We start from the raw sequence: 19889 nt of genomic DNA on the forward strand, positions 1-19889 counted from the left end.
TTTCATACAGGAGAGTTGGATCCAGCAACTTACTCATGGGGGGTCTGTTGGGGTCAAGTTAAATAATTGTGAAAGTGATTTTTTCCTTGTTGGTAAAGGCCTTAGTCAAGGTGACCCCATCTCCCCACTTTTGTTTAATTTAGTAGTGGACGTTCGTACTAAAATGCTGAGCAAAGCTGCTGATCATAGTCTGATTGCAGGGCTCTGTCCTGAGGTCTGCCCTGGTGGCATCATCTGCCTTCAATATGCAGATGCCATCCTTTTCTTAGACAATGACTCCACACATGCTAGCAATCTGAAAACTGTTCTAACCTGGTTTGAACAAGTCTCAGGCATGAGAATCAACTACTCTAAAAGTGAACTCATCCCTATCAACATGGATGATTAGGAGTTAGCTGACTTCCTCTCTATTCTAGTCTGTAATAAAGGTAACTTCCCCATTAAGTACCTAGGTATCCCTCTCCACTATGATAAACTAAGGAGAGAGGATATCCAACCCCTTCTGGATAAAATCATTAAAAGGATTGCTGGGTGGAGGAGCAAACTTCTCTCTTACAGAGGTAGATTGATCCTCATACAAGCTTGTTTGGCTAGCATTCCGGTGTATCTCCTCTCCTTCTTCAAGTTCCCTAAATGGTCAGTGAACCTCATCAATTCTCAGATGTCTCATTGCTTGTGGAATGATTTTGAGGGAAATAGGAAGCTACACCTTGCTAATTGGGACCTAGTCTCTATGAAAAAAGATTTTGGAGGCCTAGGCATACCTAACCTCCAAGAAATTAACATCTGTCTTCTAGGGTCTTGGATTAAAAGATTCTATGAGGAAGACCTGAAACCCTGGAAGCTTCTTATTGCCCATAAATACCTAGGAAATATACATAATATTTTTGTCCCTTCCTCCAACCCTAAGACCTCTAGATTCTGGAAAGGATTAAAATCTATTATGCATGCTGTGAAATTTGGCTATAGATGGAACATAGGGGATGGGAGCAGAACCAGGTTCTGGGAAGATACTTGGTTTGGCACATCCCCCCTAGCATTCCAATTTTGGCCTATTTACTTCGTCCGCAATGAGCTTAACAAAAGTGTTAATGAAGTTTGGGACGGTCAATGCCTAAAACTCTCTTTTAGAAGGAACTTTAGTGATAGTCTCATGGAACAATGGTTCTAGTTGGAGGAAATTGCCAAAAGCATTACCTTTACTGCCGAGCTGAATGCCCTGATTTGGCAGCTGGACAATAAGGGGAAGTATTCCTCCAGCTCCCTCTATCATGTTATCAACTTTAGAGGGGTTCAACCCGTGTTTATCCCTGCTGTCTGGAAATTGAGAGTTATCCCTAAAATTCATGTATTTCTCTGGCTTCTCTCCAAAAACAAATTGATGACTAGGGATAACCTTAGGAAGAGACACATCATCAAACCCCTTGATTGTGTTTACTGCTTGGAACAAGAGTCCTATTCTCACCTATTTTTTGAATGTATAGTTGCTAAACATCTCTGGGCCCACATTGAGGAATATTTCTCTAGTCATATTGGCTCATCCTTCGAATCTGTCGCCAGATTCTGGATTGCTACCAAAAAGTGCTCAGTTTTAAAAACTGTTAGCTCAGCTGTCCTTTGGTGCCTCTGGAAATATAGAAATGTTATGATTTTCAGTAACACCTCCTGGATTTCCATTCCGCGGGTCTTGAGGTTGATCAGGAACATGGTGAGGAACTGGGCGATTCTCTCCTCTGGATCGGACAAGGACAAGTTGATGAGCTTCGTGGAAACCCTAACAAGATCCCTCCAGAAACCGTTGGCTATCACTTGTGGCTGAACAAGGCTCGACCTGCTCTGGGGCGGGACCCGTGGGCTCGTCTCAAAATCTCTAATGAAGATGATGGGCACCAGGCGCCGAAAAAGAGGGACATCCACCATGCTACGCCTTCCAGCCCGGTGTCTCCGCTTGCTTACTGGTCGCCGCAGGTTGACACAGCCCCTCAGCTGAAGACCATGAAGGATTAGTTGGACCCTCCTTGTGTCATTTGAGGCTCTATCCGCTCTGCCTTTGGCACCGCTCGGGTGATTTTTGTTATTCAGAGAACTTGTTCATCCACCCCCTAGTTTGTACCTTTTCTACCTTTGCTTTTGAACTGCTCTTTGAGCTACTGTATCAGAATATGTTGTGGTTTCGTTCTCAGCAATGGAACCGGGGAGATGCTCCCTGTTTTTCTAAAAAAATTTATTTTATATGTTATTATATAAAGCTTGGTAAGACTGTAAATTTAAGGACAAATGTAATAATATCACTTATTATTTAAATATATTTATAACAAAATGCTCAGCCCCTTTTTATTTTTTGATAACATTGCTGGCCCAACCCAACATTATAATTAGAATCAGCCCAGCAAAATCGTGTATTTCGAGAAAGTGCAAATGGGCTGTAATATTTTAGGAAATAAAATAAACGGGCCGTATGGACGCTACATTATTTGTTCACCCTACCCAGCTAATGGCTGTAATTCAAAAAAAAGCTCAAATTGACTGTAAATTCTACCGCGCAAAAAAAAGACTGTAAATTTTGAAAAAATGGGTTGAATACGTGCCACATTTTTGGAGGCTGAAATGTGGGCCAATAGGTCGAAGCCAATGCAAGTCGTTGTCAATTTAGTCAACAAATGATTCTGACATGTTAGCCGTTGGATTTACATCCAACGACCGGCATCCATCTTCAATCTCTCATCTTCTTCCTCCAGCGCCGCCAGGACCACCTCCCACCTCCTGCTGCTAGCAGCTCTGCTTAGCACGCTTCACTATGAAGCGCTACTCCACCGTTGGCCAGGCCATCCCTCCACACCTCCTGTTCTTCTCCACCGACTGCCGAACCACACCGCACTAGAACCAGTTAACTCTCGTACACCTCTTTGTCTGCGACTCTACTCCCACATCTTCCCATTTCCGGCTTGTTGCTGTCCGGGGCCTCGCCGTCGTCCACCACCTTGGATGCGCTCGGCGCGGCGTGGTCAACGTGGTCAACGAACGACACCATCAGAAGTAGACTGTGCGTGGAGAGGCTGACAGTTGGGTCCACGGCCGCACACAAGGAAATGCCTCCTTATTACGCGCAAAATAATGATTCCTCCACCTGACATCTGGGACCCACCGGAAGGGCCTCTGTATTTCGCGAAATAAAGTGCCCCCCGCTGACATGTCGGACCCACCAGCTATCTTCGCACGCAAGGAAGTGCCTCCTTATTACGCACAAAAAATGAATATTCCCCCTGCCAGCTGGAACCCATCATAGTGGGAGGCTGACTTGTGGGCCTACCAAGTTGACGGGGACGGAGGGCTTTGTCAACTTAGTCAATATGAATGATTCTAGCTCCTGTTACCGTATGATATTCATCCAACAGCCGTAGTGCTTCTTCAACCTCTGGTCTTCTTGCTCCAGCCGCCCAACCCAGCGCCGGTCGTGCCGCGTGCTCCTGCCTCCCGTGGCCGGCTGTGATGCCGCGGAGGCCTCACCGCCCCCTACTACTCCCACCGCTGGCCAGGCCATTCCTCTACTCACCCACACCCCCTGTTATTCTGCGGCGACAGCAGCCTCACACCTCAGCCAAACCAGTGAACCCTCGTACTCCTCTTCGCGTGGGCATCCACTGCTGCGTCTTCCCCGGCTCCGAGTCGTCCCCTTCCTAGTCCTCGCCGTCGTCCATCGTCCTAGTGCTCTCGGCGCGGCGTGGTCAACATGGTCAACGACCGACTTCCATCGGAAGAGTACTGTACGTGGAGAGGTTGACAGCTGGGTCCACGGCAGCCGCAAGGAAGTGCCTCCTTATTACGTGGAAAATAATTATTCCTCCACCTGACAGCGGGGGCCCACCGGACGGGCCACCAGTATTTTGCGAAAAAAATCATTTCCCCCTGACTGCTGGGACCCACCAGACGAGCCACCGTATTTCGCGAAAAAAACGTTCCCCCCGCTGTCAGCTCGGACCCACCGGAAGTGCCTCCTTATTACGCACAAAAAATGAATACTCCCCCGGCTAGCTGGGACCCACCTTGCTGGGAGGCTGACTTGTGGGCCTACTAAGTTGACGGGGATGAAGGGCTTTGTCAACTTAGTCAATATGAACGATTCTGGCTACAGTGACCGTATGATGTCCATCCAATGGCCGTAGTGCTTCTTCAACCTCTGGTCTTCTTGCTCCAGCCGCCCAAAGCAGCGTCGGTCGTGTCGCATGCTCCTACCTCCCGTGGCCGGATGTGCTGCCACAGAGGCCTCACCGCCCCCTACTATTCCCACCGTTGGCCAGGCCCTACGGTGACGGCAGCCTCACACCGCAGCCGAACCAGTGAACCCTCATAGTCCTCTCCGCGCGGGCTTCCACTGCCGCGTCGTCCACCGTCGTGGTGCTCTCCGCATGGCGTGGTCAACATAGTCAAGGAACGAATTCCATCGGAAGAGTACTGTATGTGGAGAGGCTGACAGCTGGGTCCATGGCCACAACCCAGTTTTTTTGTGATTTACCAAGTAAGTCGCTTTGTCAGGCCTGTTGGGCTGCAAATCTTTCAAGACAAGGAGAGCTTTCATTGGGCTGGCCGAGAAAATGGCCCATCAGTAATGCGCAATGGGTTGTACATTTTTAAAACACATCAAACTGGCAATTAGTTTCAAATATCTTTTTTCATTTCAAGACTTTAAATTACATTAATTTTTATGCGTGGAGAATTTGTTGGATTTTATATTGATATATATTTATTTTTAAAATCAGTTTGAAGTGAGTCGAAATTTTGGGATTAAAAACAGTTCGGACCGCACCGAAATATGCAAAATTTCGTATAATTTTTTAACTGTTGCCACAATATGGGCTGTAATGCTAACAAAAAGAATATGGGCTCCAAAAAAACCTTAAGAATTAGCAAACGGGCTGTAAATTATTTGAAATAATGGCAGATGGGTTGTATGCTATTTTCCACAGATTTGAGGCTTTCCTAAAAAAAGGTTGACGCACAAGCACTGACTGTTGGATGTCCATCCAACGGCCGTCGTGCTTCTTCAATCTCTGCTCTTCCTGCTCCAGCCGCTCAAACAAGCGCCGGCGGGACTGCCTGCTCCCTCCTCCTCGCGGCCGGCTGTGCTGACGCGCAGGCCTCACCGCCCGACCGTACTCCCATCGCTGGCCTAGCCATCCCTCTACTCACCCACACCTGCTATTATTCTCCAGCAACGGCAGACGAACCAGTAAACCCTCATACAGTCGTACTCCCCTCCGCGTGGGAAACAACTGTCGAGTCTTCCCTGCCTTCGTGTCGTCCCCTTCCTAGGCCTCACCGTCGTCCACCGCCCTGGTGCTCTCGGCGTGGCGTGGTCAACGTGGTCAAGGAACGACTTCCATCGGATGTGGACTGTATGTGGAGAGGCTGACAGCTGGGTCCACGGGCGCAGCAAGGAAATGCCTCCTTATTACGCGGAAAATAATGATTCCTCCACCTGACAGCTGGGACCCATCGGACGGGCCACTGTATTTCGCAAAAAAATGTTTCCCCTGGCTGCTGGGACCCACCAGCTACATCTTCGCACGCAAGGAAGTGCGTCCGGGCAAAAAAAACGATTCGCCCCCTGACTGCTGGGACCCACCAGCTACATCTTCGTAGGCAAGGAAGTGCCTGATAGTCGGGACCCACCTTGTCGAAGTGTACGTAGCGTTGTCATTCTGGTCGCGAACGTGTACGTACATACTGGTCGATGTAGAGGCGCGCACGTGTCGTAGTAGAGGCGCCACGTAGCATTTACACGTACGTACATCGGCCAAGGTGCAAGAAAGAAAATACGGCCACGTATGTGTACATACGGGCGGGGTCTCGAACGCCTACTCGCGCATACGTACGGCTAGGGCTCGTGTACATGGCTGGGTCGAAACGGAGAAACAGCGTCGTCGTCGTGTTCATGGGGAGGCAACAGAATGCGTCATGTTCATGGGGAGGCAACAGACTGTGTCGTGTTCATCGGGAGGGCTTTGACGGAACAGGCGATGGAAACGAGGCCTGGCGTACCGCAGAACGGAGGAAATGGCCTTGTGTTCGACCGGCCATGTTCGAAACAGGATCCTGTTCATTGGGAGGGGTCTGGTGTACCGCAAAACGGAGGAAACGGACCTCCTACGGTTGAAACGGGGGTCCTGTTGATCGGGAGGGGTGTGGCGTACCGCAAAACAGAGGAAACGGACTTGTGTTGGAGCGCTACGGTCGAAATGGGGGTCCTGTTCATCGGGAGGGGTGTGGCGTACTGCAAAACGGGACTCCACGGGATACTGTTCATCTCCACCGTCGACCTCCTCCAGCCTCCACGAGCTCCTGTTCATCCAGCCTCCACCGCGCGCTACTCCACCGGCTACTGTTCAACCACCCCTCCATCGTCTACTGTTCATCCAGCCCTCCACACCACGGGGTCCTGTTCAACCACCCCTCCACGGGCACCCCTCCACCGTCTACTGTTCATCCAGCCCTCCACACCACGGGGTCCTGTTCAACCACCCCTCCACCGTCTACTGTTCATCCGGCCCTCCACACCACGGGGTCCTGTTCATCCACCCCTCCACGCGCACCCCTCCACCGTCTACTGTTCATCCAGCCCTCCACCACACCACGGGGTCCTGTTCATCCAGAGGCAACACCACCTCTCACTGTTCATCCAACCCCCCCCCCCCCCCCCCCCGCAACGCTCACTGTTCATCCCATTGATCGGCTTCAGTTAGCAGTAGTAGCAAAGGAATCGCTCGATCGGGTTCAATTAACAGCCATCGATCGATCGCTCGGGTTCAGTAACGTGTAGCCTGCAGTGCAATCGCTCGGGTTCAGTTAGAGCCCAACGCCTCGCTCGGGTTCAGTTAGAGCCAATGCCTCGCACACACACGTGTACGTGTATGAGAGAAACGCGCATCGCTCAGCCCCCGACCTCCCGCCGTAACCGGGAACTCTCCGAAATTTTCCTCCCCCTCACTTCTACCACGGTTTTTTCCGTCATGGACGGCCCAAAGAATGTCATGCAGCTGCGTCTCCGGCCCGCCCAGGACGAAAAGCCCATTTTTTGTCATGATTTTTTGTCATAGAAGTAGGAGCCCATCACATCTATGATGATACCGGGTTTTGTCACAATTATCATCATAGAAGTGTCATATGTATGACAAAAAAAATTCGTTCGGCCCAAAATGTCACGGATGTGTCTTTTTTGTAGTGTTGGGGATGCCCATGGCACCCCAAGTAAATATTCAAGGAGACTCAAGTGTCTAACCTTGGGGATGCCCCGGAAGGCATCCCATCTTTCTTCAACAAGTATCGGTATGTTTTCGTCTTCGTTTCGTTCATGTGATATGTGTAAATCTTGGAGCGTCTTTTGTTTTTAATTTTCATTTTTATTTTATGCACCATGCTGGTATGAGATAATCCATGGTTGATTTATAGAATGCCATTGCACTTCACTTATATTTTTTTAGTATGGTTTTATAGAATGCTTCATGTGCTTCACTTATATCATTTGAAGTTTGGATTGCCTGTTTCTCTTCACGTGAAAAACTGTTATTTGTAGAATGCTCTTTTGCTTCACTTATATTTATTAGAGCATGGTCTTTTGTAGAAAGAATTAAACTTTCATGCTTCACTTATATCTATTTAGAGAGTCAACAGGAATAGGTCATTTGCATGTATAGTCATAAAATCCTACATAAAACTTGTGGATCACTGAATATGATATGTTTGATTCCTTGCAATAGTTTTGAAGGAAATATGCCCTAGATGCAATAATAAAGTTGTTATTCATATTTCCTTATATCATGATAAATGTTTATTATTCATGCTAGAATTTTATTAACCGAAAACTTAGTACATGTGTGAATACATACACAAACAAAGTGTCCCTAGTATGCCTCTACTTGACTAGCTCGTTAATCAAAGATGGTTATGTTTCCTGACCATAGACATGTGTTTTCATTTGATGAATGGGATCACATCATTAGAGAATGATGTGATGGACAAGACCCATCCATTAGCTTAGCACTATGATCGTTTAGTTTATTGCTATTGCTTTCTTCATGACTTATACATGTTCCTATGACTATGAGATTATGCAACTCCTGAATACCGGAGGAACACCTTGTGTGCTATCAAACATCACAACATAACTAGGTGATTATAAAGATGCTCTACAGGTGTGTCCGATGGTGTTTGTTGAGTTGGCATAGATCGAGATTAGGATTTGTCACTCCGATTGTCGGTGAGGTATCTCTGGGCCGTCTCGGTAATGCACATCACTATAAGCCTTGCAAGCAATGTGACTAATGAGTTAGTTGCGGGAAGTTGCATTATGGAACGAGTAAAGAGACTTGTCGGTAACGAGATTGAATTAGGTATGATGATACCGATGATCGAATCTCAGGCAAGTAACATATCGATGACAAAGGGAACAAAGGTATGTTGTTATGCGGTTTGACCGATAAAGATCTTCGTAGAATATGTAGGAACCAATATGAGCATTTAGGTTCCACTATTGGTTATTGACCGGAGATGAGTCTCGGTCATGTCTACATAGTTCTCGAACCCGTAGGGTCCGCACGCTTAACGTTCGATGATGATATGTATTATGAGTTATGTGATTTGATGTACTGAAGATAGTTCGAAGTCCCGGATGTGATCACGGACATGATGAGGAGTCTCGAAATGGTCGAGACATAAATATTGATATATTGGAAGGCTATGTTTGGACACTGGAAAGGTTTCAGATAGGTTCGGGCATTTTTCTGGAGTACCGTGGGGTTACCGGAACCCCCGGGGATTTAATGGGCCTTAATGGGCCATGGTGGGAGAGAGGAGCAGGCGGACAAGTGGGAGGCGTGCACCTCCCAAGCCCAATCCAAATTGGGAAGGGGGCCGGCCCCCCTTTCCTTCTCTCCCTCCCCTCTTCCTTCTTCTCCTACTCCAACTAGGGAAGGGGGGAAACCTACTCCTACTAGGAATAGGAATCCCCCCTTGGGGCGCACCATAGGAGGACGGCCCTCCCCTCCTCCACTCCTTTATATACGAGGGAGGGGGCACCCCGTAGACACACAAGTTGATCTATTACCGTGTGTGGTGCCCCCCTCCACAGATTTCCACCTCGGTCATATTGTCGTAGTGCTTAGGCGAAGCCCTGCGTCGGTAACTTCATCATCAACGTCACCACGCCGTCATGCTGACGAAACTCTCCCTCAGCCTCAGCTGGATCTAGGGTTTGAGGGACATCACCAAGCTGAACGTGTGCAGATCGCGGAGGTGTCGTGCGTTCGGTACTTGATCGGTTAGATCGTGGAGATGTTCGACTACATCAACCGTGTTACTTAACGCTTCCACTTTCGGTCTATGAGCGTACGTAGACACACTCTCCCCTCTCATTGCTATGCATCCCTAGATAGATCTTGCGTGATCGTAGGAATTTTTTTGAAATACCGTGTTCCCCAACAAGTTTTGCGATGTAGAGATGGAATGTGTGGGAGGTACTAGTAAATGGTTGTGGTAAGTAAGAATATTGTTGTTAAGGTTTGTGATTCCCGAAGCATGCACATATAGTCTCTCATTATGCTATGAAGTTGGAGCATGATTTATTATTGATTGTCTTCCTTTGCGTAGAGGTCGGGAGCTCGCGATGGTTAACTCCTACCAACCTACCCCTAGGGCATGCGTAGTAGTACTTTGCTTCGAGGGCTAATAAACTTTTGCAATAAGTATATGAGTTCTTTATGAATAATGTGAGTCCATGGATTATACGCACTCTTACCATTTCACAATTTGCTAGCCTCTTCGGTACCGCGCATTACCCTTTCTCACCTCGAGACGTGGTGCAAACTTCGCCGGTGCATCCAAACCCCGTGATATGATATGCTCTATCACACATAAGCCTTATTATATCTTCCTCAAAACAGCCACCATACCTACCTATTATGGCTTTTCCATGGCCATTCCGAGAAATATTGACATACAACTTCCAGTGCTTCCATTTTGATGACTTGAGCATTCCTTACGATATTGCTTTGCATGATCGTAAGCTAGCTAGCATGATATTTCCATGGCTTGTCCGTTTTTGATATCGTTGTTACGCTAGATGATTGCACATCCTGGTACACTGCCAGATGCATTCATATAGAGTACATACTTTGTTCTAGGCATCGAGTTGTAATTTTTATTTCTTTTGAGTTGTAAGTAAATAGAAGTGTGATGATCATCATTATCCATTATTAGATCATGTCCCAGTGAGGAAAGGATGATGGAGACTATGATTCCCCCACAAGTCGGGATGAGACTCCAAACTAAGAGAAAAAAGTGAGGCCAAAAAGAGCCCAAGAAAAAGAAAAAAAAGAAAAAGGAAAAAAATAGAGAAAAGAGAGAAGAGGCATGCAAATACCACACTTGTGCTTCAAAGTAGCACCATGTTTTTCATATAAAGAGTCTCCTATGTTGTCACTTTCATATACTAGTGGGAATTTTTCATTGTAGAGTTAGATGCACACCCACTTAGTTTCCATGTTGAACTTTCATACACTTATAGCTTTGAGTGTATTTTGTTGCATGGCAATCACTACTCCTTGCATTGATATCAATTGATGGGCATCTCCATAGCCCGTTGGTTAGCCACGTCGATGTGAGACATTCTTACCTTCTTTGTCTTCTTTATATTTACCCCTATCATCATACTCTATTCCACCCATAGTGCTATATCCACGGCTCGCGCTCATGTATTGCGTGGGAGTTTAAAATGCTGAAGCATGTTAAAAAGTATGAACCAATTGCGTGGCTGACACCAGGGTAGTTCATGATAAATACTTTGTGTTAAGAAGATAGAGCATGACAAGACTATATGATTTTGTAGAGATAACGTTCTTTACCATTGATATTTTGAAAGACATGATTGTTTGTTGGGATGCCTGAGTATCGATGTCTTTATGTCAAATTATAGACTACTGCTTTGAATCACTCGTGTCTTAATATTCATGCCATGATTAGATACATGATCAAGATTATGCTAGGTAGCATTCCACATAATTTTTTTATCATTTGCCTACTCGAGGATGAGCAGGAATTAAGCTTGGGGATGCTGATACATCTCTGTCGTATCTATAATTTTTTATTGTTTCATGCCAATATTATAAAACTTTCACATACTTTTGGCAACATTTTATATGATTTATTGGACTAACCTATTGATCCAATGCCCAGTGTCAGTTCTTGTTTGTTGCATGTTTTTTGTTTTGCAGAATATCCATATCACATGAAATACAAACACGATAAAAATTTACGGAGAATTCTTTTGGAATATATGTGATTTTTAGGAGTTGGAATCAACGCAAATGGGCCCCCACAACCACCACAACACACCTGGGCGCGCCAGGCAGCCCAGGCGCATGGTGGTGGGTTGTGCCCTCATCGTACGTCTTTTGGAGCTCTACTTCGGGCGCAAGGAAGATTATATCCGGAAAATAATCGTGTTAAAATCTCAGCGCAATCGGAGTTACGGATCTCCGGGAATATAAAAAATAGTTTTCGGCTAGAAAACAGGAGGGTGAAACAGAAGAGAACAGAGAAAGAGATCCAATCTCGGAGGGGCTCCCGCCCCTCCGCCGCCATGGAGGCCATGGACCAGAGGGGGGGACTTTCCTCCCATCTAGGGGGGAGTCCAAGCTAGGAAGAAGAAGGAAGGGGGCTCTCTCCCCCTCTCTCCTGATGGCACCGGAACGCCGCCGAGGCAATTATCGTGTGACGGCAGTCTACTCCAACAAGTCCATCATCTTCACCAAAAACTCCATCACCTTCCCCCATCTATATTCAATGGTCCACTCTCCCACAACCCACTATACCCTATACGTGAACATGGTGTTTGATGCTTCATATATTATCCAATGATATGTTGCCATCTTATGATGTTTGAGTATATTTTTGTTGTCCTATCGGTAATTGGTGAATTGCTATGGTTAGTTTAATTTGCTTGTGGTTATGTTGCTGTCCTTTGGTGCCATCACATGAGTGCGCACGTGGATCACACCATAGGGTTAGTTGTATGTTTATAGGACTATGCATTGGAGGGCAAGGGTGACAGCAGCTTCAGCCTAAACATAGAAATTGATACATACATGATTGAAGGGGGACCAATTTATATCTTAATGCTATGGTCGAGTGTTTTACCTTAATGAATGTTAGTAGTTGTGGATGCTTGCTAATAGTTCCAATCATAAGTGCATAGAATTCCAAGTAAGGGATGACATGCTAGCAGTGGCCTCTCCCATATAAAAACTTGCTATCGATCTAGTAACATAGTCAATTGCTAAGGGACAATTCCACAAATCCTACCACCACAAATCCACACTCTTTTTACTAAACTTAATTGCTTTGTTTTCTAAACAACACCTAACTTTTATTTTCACGTTCTTTATTATCTCGCAAACCTATCCACACCTACAAAGTACTTCTAGTTTTATTCTAGTTCTAGATAAAGAAAATGTTAATTGTGCGTAGATTTGTAGCGGTGGTCGATAGAACTTGAGGGAATATTTGTTCTACATTTAGCTCCTCGTTGGGTTCGATACAATTATTTATCGAAGAAGGCTACAAACGATCCCCTATACTTGTTGGTTATCAGTAGCAGGCGGATTGCACAATCATTCTTTTGTCGACATCCGAAGAGGCCACATTCAAGGATAACATCCTGGTGTTCTCCGCATTGGTGGCGATCTTCAACTACTTTTCCTTGAGCGCGGCCTTCCTCTCTTTGATCATGGTACTCCTCTCTTTGAGCTTGAGCTTCTTGTTTGTCATCTCCATCAACAATTTGAACCTATCTGCCTTTTTCTCCTCCTTGAGGTCCGAGCATTTCACGCATGCCTCCTCCTTCGCCAAAATGTCCTTGAACCTCTTCGTCAGCTTGGCCGCCACACATTCTCGCTTCGTCCTCTCCTCCTCCCACTTCTTTCCCCATAAAAATCTTCTAACCTTCTTCGACGGTTCTTGGGTTGGGTCGGCAGGGTCACCGATGGGCTGAAGCCGATGACTGGTCGCTTTCAGATATAAAAACAGTGCAAAGGAATAGTCACTAGCATATCGGATAAAACGGTCATTTAAAAAATAACTTGTTCTATACACATTACTCCTCGGCATACTGAGGGAAAAAACAGAACTGGAGTTCTGCCTTGCTAGATTTGACCTCGGTCACCCTAGCACCTTCATGTACATGTGCTAGAAATTGCTTCGGGAAATGTGCCATTGTAGACGCATATGCCCTTTTCACCCCCTCCAGACATGTCGAACGATTACACTTCTCCACCTGGGGGTTGGTTCCCCGAAGCCTATTCACCAGGCTGAAGAAGCTTGTCCGCATCGGCTAGCCCAGCCAGAGGTTAATGTAGATATTCTGCATCATCGACCGGGCTTCATAGAACAGCTCCGCCACCTACTTCATCTGATTGTTCAGCAGCGGCGGGTGCTTGGGCGCCTGGAATTGGGCCCAGAAGGTTTTCTCCTCGGATCTGTCAGGTTGGGTAGCAAAGTGTGCACCAGCGTCCTCAACACTCCATGGCAGGGTCCCTAAAGACCTCTGAAGAACGCCAAACTTGTTTAAGATGAGCAAATCAGCTGTCACCGAAAATGCAGCAAAGTAGATACGGCTTACCGGAGGCGATTTGCTTCAATTGTTCAAGCATCTCGCGATCACCCCGAGCCTAGGTATTGGCCTCCTTGCATGCCGAGCTGGCTATGGCCAGCTCGAACATGAGCATGTCCTTCTCCTTCTGAAGGGCATCATGCTGTGCGCAAAAACCCTTCAAGTCTTCTTCGACCTTGGTGATCTGGGCCACATTCTTCTGGCTGACCTCCTTTTTCTTTGGCCAGCACTGTGCTGGCCTTCTCCTACGTAGCTCTCTGCTATTTGGCTTCCCGCCGAGTTGTCTTCAGCTCAAACTAGAGCTTCTCTAGCTCCATGGAGGCAGCTGCAAATACATCGACATACGAATTAAAATTTCAAACAGCTATTGCAATTTTGCAAAGCTACAAAAATTTCAGCATTTACCTTCAGCAACCTCCATCTACTTCTTGAGAGGATTCGCGTCCTTCTCAGACTAGTCGAGCTTGTGGTTCGGTTCTTCTAACTCTCTCGAGTTGGTCACTGAAGCCGAGGCTGAGACCTGTCAAGTAACATAGTTAGCTTCATCCGATGAAATTGATCCCCTATTTGGCCTTTACATGCCGACCAGGGTCTCAGGGGCTACTTTGTGTTCAATTTTTTTTCCAGACTATCAGTTTTTCAAAAGACTCCCGAGTAAGATCTTGATATGTCACTCAGGGCTCGGGGGATACTATGGTCACGCGGATATTATACACGTCCACTGTATCAAAAGTCTTTGGACAATTTTATTTTTTGCTTATTAGCTCGATAGGAAATTAGGTGTGCCTAGCTGAAATAATTTTTCTTATGCGCTGATATGAAATCTAAGAGATGGCTTGGAAAGGTTACCTCAAAGCCATGATAGAGACCCTTGAAGGCCTTCTTGAGACCGGCCTCGATGGACCGGTATGCTCAGTAGGACACGGTGCTCGGCGGCAATGGAGGAGTCCTATATGGACGCGTCCATCTCTACCGCCCACCCCACCATTGTCTGCCTTGTTGCAAGTGGGGATGGACGAGCCACCTCGGCCCTACCCATCGTGGGAGGAATGGCAGCCATTGAGGGCTGCCGAGGTGGCTCTGGGTTGATGGGACCTAGGTCGTCGGCTGCCCCAGTATCTCACCCTCCGTAGAGGAGGGGTTCTTCTCAATGGGGTCCTTGGAGGCCGAGGCTCTGCCTCAGCCATGGAAGCGTTGCCTTCGGCCCCCATGGTGGCTTCGGGTGGGGCCTATTGAGAAGTTGCCTCCCCTAGCCCGTCATGGACAATGGGGGAGGAATGATGCTCCTCTGAGGTGCTCGGAGGAGGAAGCCTGCGCGGGGATGCCTTGTCCCTGATGTAGGAGCATTGCGGGCTACGGGGCTACAAAAAGATAAATAATTATTCAAAGATTGCAAAGGATTGCACTGGAGCATTTACTGCCCCTTTGGGAAGAAGTCATACCTTCTTGGTGATGGCCTCGGCCGCCGCGTGTCGAGAAGGTCGTCCTTTGTTTCAGAGGAGTCGACCTTGGTTGTGGCTGGGGTCTCGTGTGGCATGGCATCAACAACCTTCATAAGGCGCCAATGTGTCCGGACCGCATGGGTCCTCGCGATGTCCTCGGACGCCGCCCTTTTTCCTTTTGGGGGAGGAGGAGCCCTCATCTCCTTCCTCTTCATTCGAGGAAAGGACTCGGATGTTCTCGAACCAGCCATCCTCCGGGTCTCGAATCCGAAGTCCTTCCCTCTTCTTCTTTGGATCCTTGGCCTTGTTCGGGGCCTTTGGAGGCACCACAGCTAGCAAAGTCTGCAGCTCGGGAGTCCGGTTGTCCTCGGGTAATGGCGCCGAGAAAATCATGAGCGTCGCCTTGGACGCCCATTTCTGAAGACAAAGGGAGGGAGGGTTAGACAAGTGTGAAACATAAGAACCATTAATAAATACAAAAGATAGTGGTTACCTCAGAGGGGGCACATACGGTGTTGTAACCGTGATCCGGCTTGTCTACAGCGAACTCATTCTGGGACAGCTTGAAGAGTGTTGTCCACATCCCATCTATGTTGCCGCGGAAGATGTTATGAAGCATTGGTGTGTCCTCGGGCTTGTAAAGCCACATAGGACTGGCTCGGAGCTGGAGGGGGAGGGTGTATTGATGTAGCATCACATTCACCACATCCACGAGCTTGAACTTTTTTTGGAGGTTCCGGATCCGCTCTTGAAGAGCCTCGACCTCGTCTTGATTGTCCCACTCAAGGCCGTGTTCCGGCCACACCATCAACTTCCTTGGAGGAGTGCTGGTGAAGGCGGGAGCTGCAGCCTGGCCTGGAGCGAGTGGCTTGATGATGAACCACTCATGTTGAAGTCCCCTCGAGCCAAATTGGCTTATGGAGCTTGCTGATCATTGCGCCGCCGCACTTGACGAATTCGGCGGTGCTCTTTGGCTTGACACATGTCTTCAGCCACAGACCAAAGTGTGGCTCAACATGCAGGAATGCCTCACACACTATGATAAAAGTGGTGAGGTGAAGGATGGAATTAGGGGCTAGATTGTGGAAATCTAGCCCGTAGAAGAACAAGATCCCCCGCACGAAGGGTGTAGGGGAAACCCCAAACCTCATATGAGGCAGGGACGCATTGGCCGGGCCCTGGGTCCAACAGATGGCGTTGACCGGGATGTACCCCATTGTGTGGAGCTCAGCGATAGTGGTGTCAGTGACCATGGAGGCCACCCACCTCCGTTTTATGTTTGAGTCCGCCATGGGTGTATATGCAAAAGCTTGGGAGGAGTTTTGGCTTGTGGATAAGATGGGAGGTGCAAAGTGTAGGATCGAAAGTATGTCTAGAGGGGGTTGATTAGACTACTTGACCAAATAAAAATCTAGCCTTTTCCCAATTTTAAGTCTTGGCAGATTTTAGCAACTTAGCACTAGTCAAGCAATCAACCTACACATGCAAGTCTAAGAGTATATCAGCGGAATGTAAAACATTGCACATGAAGGTAAATGGAGGAGTTTGGAGGGAGCAAACGCAATGTAGACACGGAGATTTTGGCGTGGTTCTGATATGTGGTGCTATCGTACATCCACGTTGGTGGAGACTTCAACCCACGAAGGGTAACGGTTGCGCGAGTCCACGGAGGGCTCCACCCACGAAGGGTCCACAAATAAGCAACCTTGTCTATCCCACCATGGCCATCGCCCATGAAGGACTTGCCTCACTAGGGTAGATCTTCACGAAGTAGGCTATCTCCTTGGTTCAACTCCACAATCTTGTCGGAGGCTCCCAAGTGACACCTAACCAATCTAGGAGACACCACTCTCCAAAAGGTAATAGACAGTGTGTTGATGATGAACTCCTTGCTCTTATGCTTAAAATGATAGTCTCCCCAACACTCAACTCTCTCTCACTGATTTGGATTTGGTGGAAAGATGATTTGAGTGGAAAGCAACTTGGAGAAGGCTAGAGATCAAGATTCAAATGGTTGGAATGGAATATATTGACCTCAACACATGAGTAGGTGGTTCTCTCTCAGAAAATATGTGTTGGAAGTGTAGGCATGTTCTGATGGCTCTCTCCACGAATGAAGAGTGGGTGGAGGTGTATATATAGCCTCCACACAAAATCTAACCGTTACACACAAATCACCAAACTCGGTGGGACCGAATAATCAAACTCGCTCAGACCGATTTAGTTCAAAATGTGAACGTTAGAATTTTCGGTGGGACCGACATGTCAACTCGGTGTGACCGATTTCATTAGGGTTAGGGCATAACGTAATCTCGGTGAGACCGATTACACAAACTCAGTGGGACCAATTTTGGTAAAAAGCTAACCAGAGAGTTGGTCAGGCAGACTCAGTGGGACTGATTCGCTCATCTCGGTGAGACCGAAATGTTACAAAGGAGAAACAGAGAGTTTGCATTGCGAAGTCGGTGGGACCAATCGCTCATCTTGGTTGGACCGAAACGTTATGAAGGGAAAAAGAGAGTTTGCAGTCCCATCTCGGTGAGACCGAGATCCCTATCGGTAAGACCGAAGTTACTAGGGTTTGTGGCAGTGGCTATGTTAAATGAACTCGGTGGCGCCAGATAGAAAATTTCGGTGGGGCTGAGTTTGGCTTTTGGTTTGGGACATATGTGGATATGAGAAAGTAGTTGAGGGTTTTTGGAGCATATCACTAAGCATTTTGAGCAAGCAACCCATTAAGCAACACCTCATCCCCTTTTAATAGTATTGGCTTTTCCTATGGACTCAATGTGATCTTGGATCACTAAAAGTAAAATGTAGAGTCTTGAGCTTTAGAGCTTGAGCCAATCTTTTGTCCTTAGCATTTTGAGGGGTCCACATTTCTAATCCATGGCATGCTAATCATTGAGCTTTCCTGAAATATTTATCTTGAGATATCATTAGCTCAATGAGCTATATGTTGTTAGGAATTGCCAAAACCACCCAGGGATATTTGCACTTTCAATCTCCCCCTTTTTGGTAATTGATGACAACATATAGATCAAAGCTTCGACAAATGCTCATAACATTGAAATACATCGTCGCTTTGAGAAGTATGTGATAAGCAAGAGCTACCCCTAAATTTGTTCATTATTTAAAATTTTCTTTTGAATGCAAATGCACAATCGATTAGGATCATGGGTTACTCTTCCATGTCACATACATCTTGGTGGATTGCTCAAAATGATGGAAATTAAAAGCAGGCACTCATCACCAAGCAAAGTGAAAGATCATATATGGGATATAAGAGATAATATCATCCAGGCAAGCATTAAAGTAGCATATGATCAAACACATGATCAAAAAAGTATCTCACATAGACATAGAGTATCAACCAAGCACACAATAAAGTTCAACCAAAAGCAAGAGAGACAAAGAAGCAAGACACTCTCTCTTGAAGCCTATGATCTATACATTTCTTCCCCTTTGGCAACAAGTTACCAAAAAGTTCGAAAATGCATAGTGTTATGCGTCTCTCAGGCTCGGTCTTCGGGTGGTGGTGTAGAGAGAACTGCAAGGATGAAGGCATCTGTTGATGTAGTTAGAGCTGGTGGAGTGGGTGCTGGAGGTGGCACTGAAGTTGTAGCTGCTGGTGCTGATGATGTAGCTCTAGAATCTGGTACTGGCACTGCAACAGACTTCTGACCTCGTGGCACTCACTGAAAAGCATCCGTAGTTGCCTTCCCTCTCCTCTCCTCAGCTTCCTCCTAGAGCTGCTCAACTGCAGTATGTATCTCAGTCACCTTGAGGTCAAGATCATAGAATTTTGTCTCAATGATCCTCTTCAAGCTCTCCTAATTCTGAGTCAGGGTGACCAAGCCCTTCTCAATCCTCAAAGTAGATTGGATCAGATATGCTAGCTGATCTTGCTTGATCTTCAGGAACACTTGATATGCTTCCTCTACAGTTGGCATCCTTGCAGCTTTCTCTGCCTTTGCTTTAGTTCTCTTCTCTTGTGCTTGTGCTAATGAAGGTTCATCTTCATTCATCGCAACTGTGTTGTCTTCAAATTCAAGGTACAGAGGTAGATGCTCCTTGTCCAACAAGTAAGTGCATGTGCCCATCTTGGAGTTGATGAGCACCTAAATATGTGGAGCATACCCACATGATCTCTTCTGATCTGATGCTGTCCTCTTGATTGTCTCTACAATCAGACTCATGACCGTGAATTTTTGAGGCACATCAAATATTTGCAGAAAGTTAATGGAATGTCCTCTAATCATCTTGTGATCTCCAGACTTGGGTAGCAAAGTATGCCTTAAGATGGTGTTGATAGTAGGCAGACCAGACAACAAATAGTGTACAAACCCAAGCTTGTGTGTCTCCAAAGCTTTATCAGGGATCTTTTTGTACATGTTTGCCATAGATTTGTGGTATTTCTTCTTCTTGTCATACACATCCAAATCATCATCATGTTCCTCTGGGGCATTGATCAACTTGGACCATTCTTCAACAATTGATTGGTATCTCGTACCTTCAGACATCCATGCTATCCTTCCATCTGGATAGAAGTGAGCGGTGGAGTAAAATTGTGTAACTAGCTCATCATTCCATTTGGTCTACTTTTGACCCACAAACTCATCAACTCCACAAGCTATGAAGTTGTCTTGTACACCTGGGAAGTGATCTTCATTTTCTTTGATATATTCCCAATCAACCCATCTCATGTCACAGACAATTGGCTTCTTGTCAAGAAGAATAGTCTCATAGAAGTCTTGTTGTTCTTTTGTGTGGAACCTATAGTCAAC

This window comes from Triticum urartu, chromosome 7A (assembly GCF_056163025.1).
Source record: "Triticum urartu cultivar PI428250 chromosome 7A, HENAU_Tu73, whole genome shotgun sequence".
NCBI lineage: Eukaryota > Viridiplantae > Streptophyta > Magnoliopsida > Poales > Poaceae > Triticum > Triticum urartu.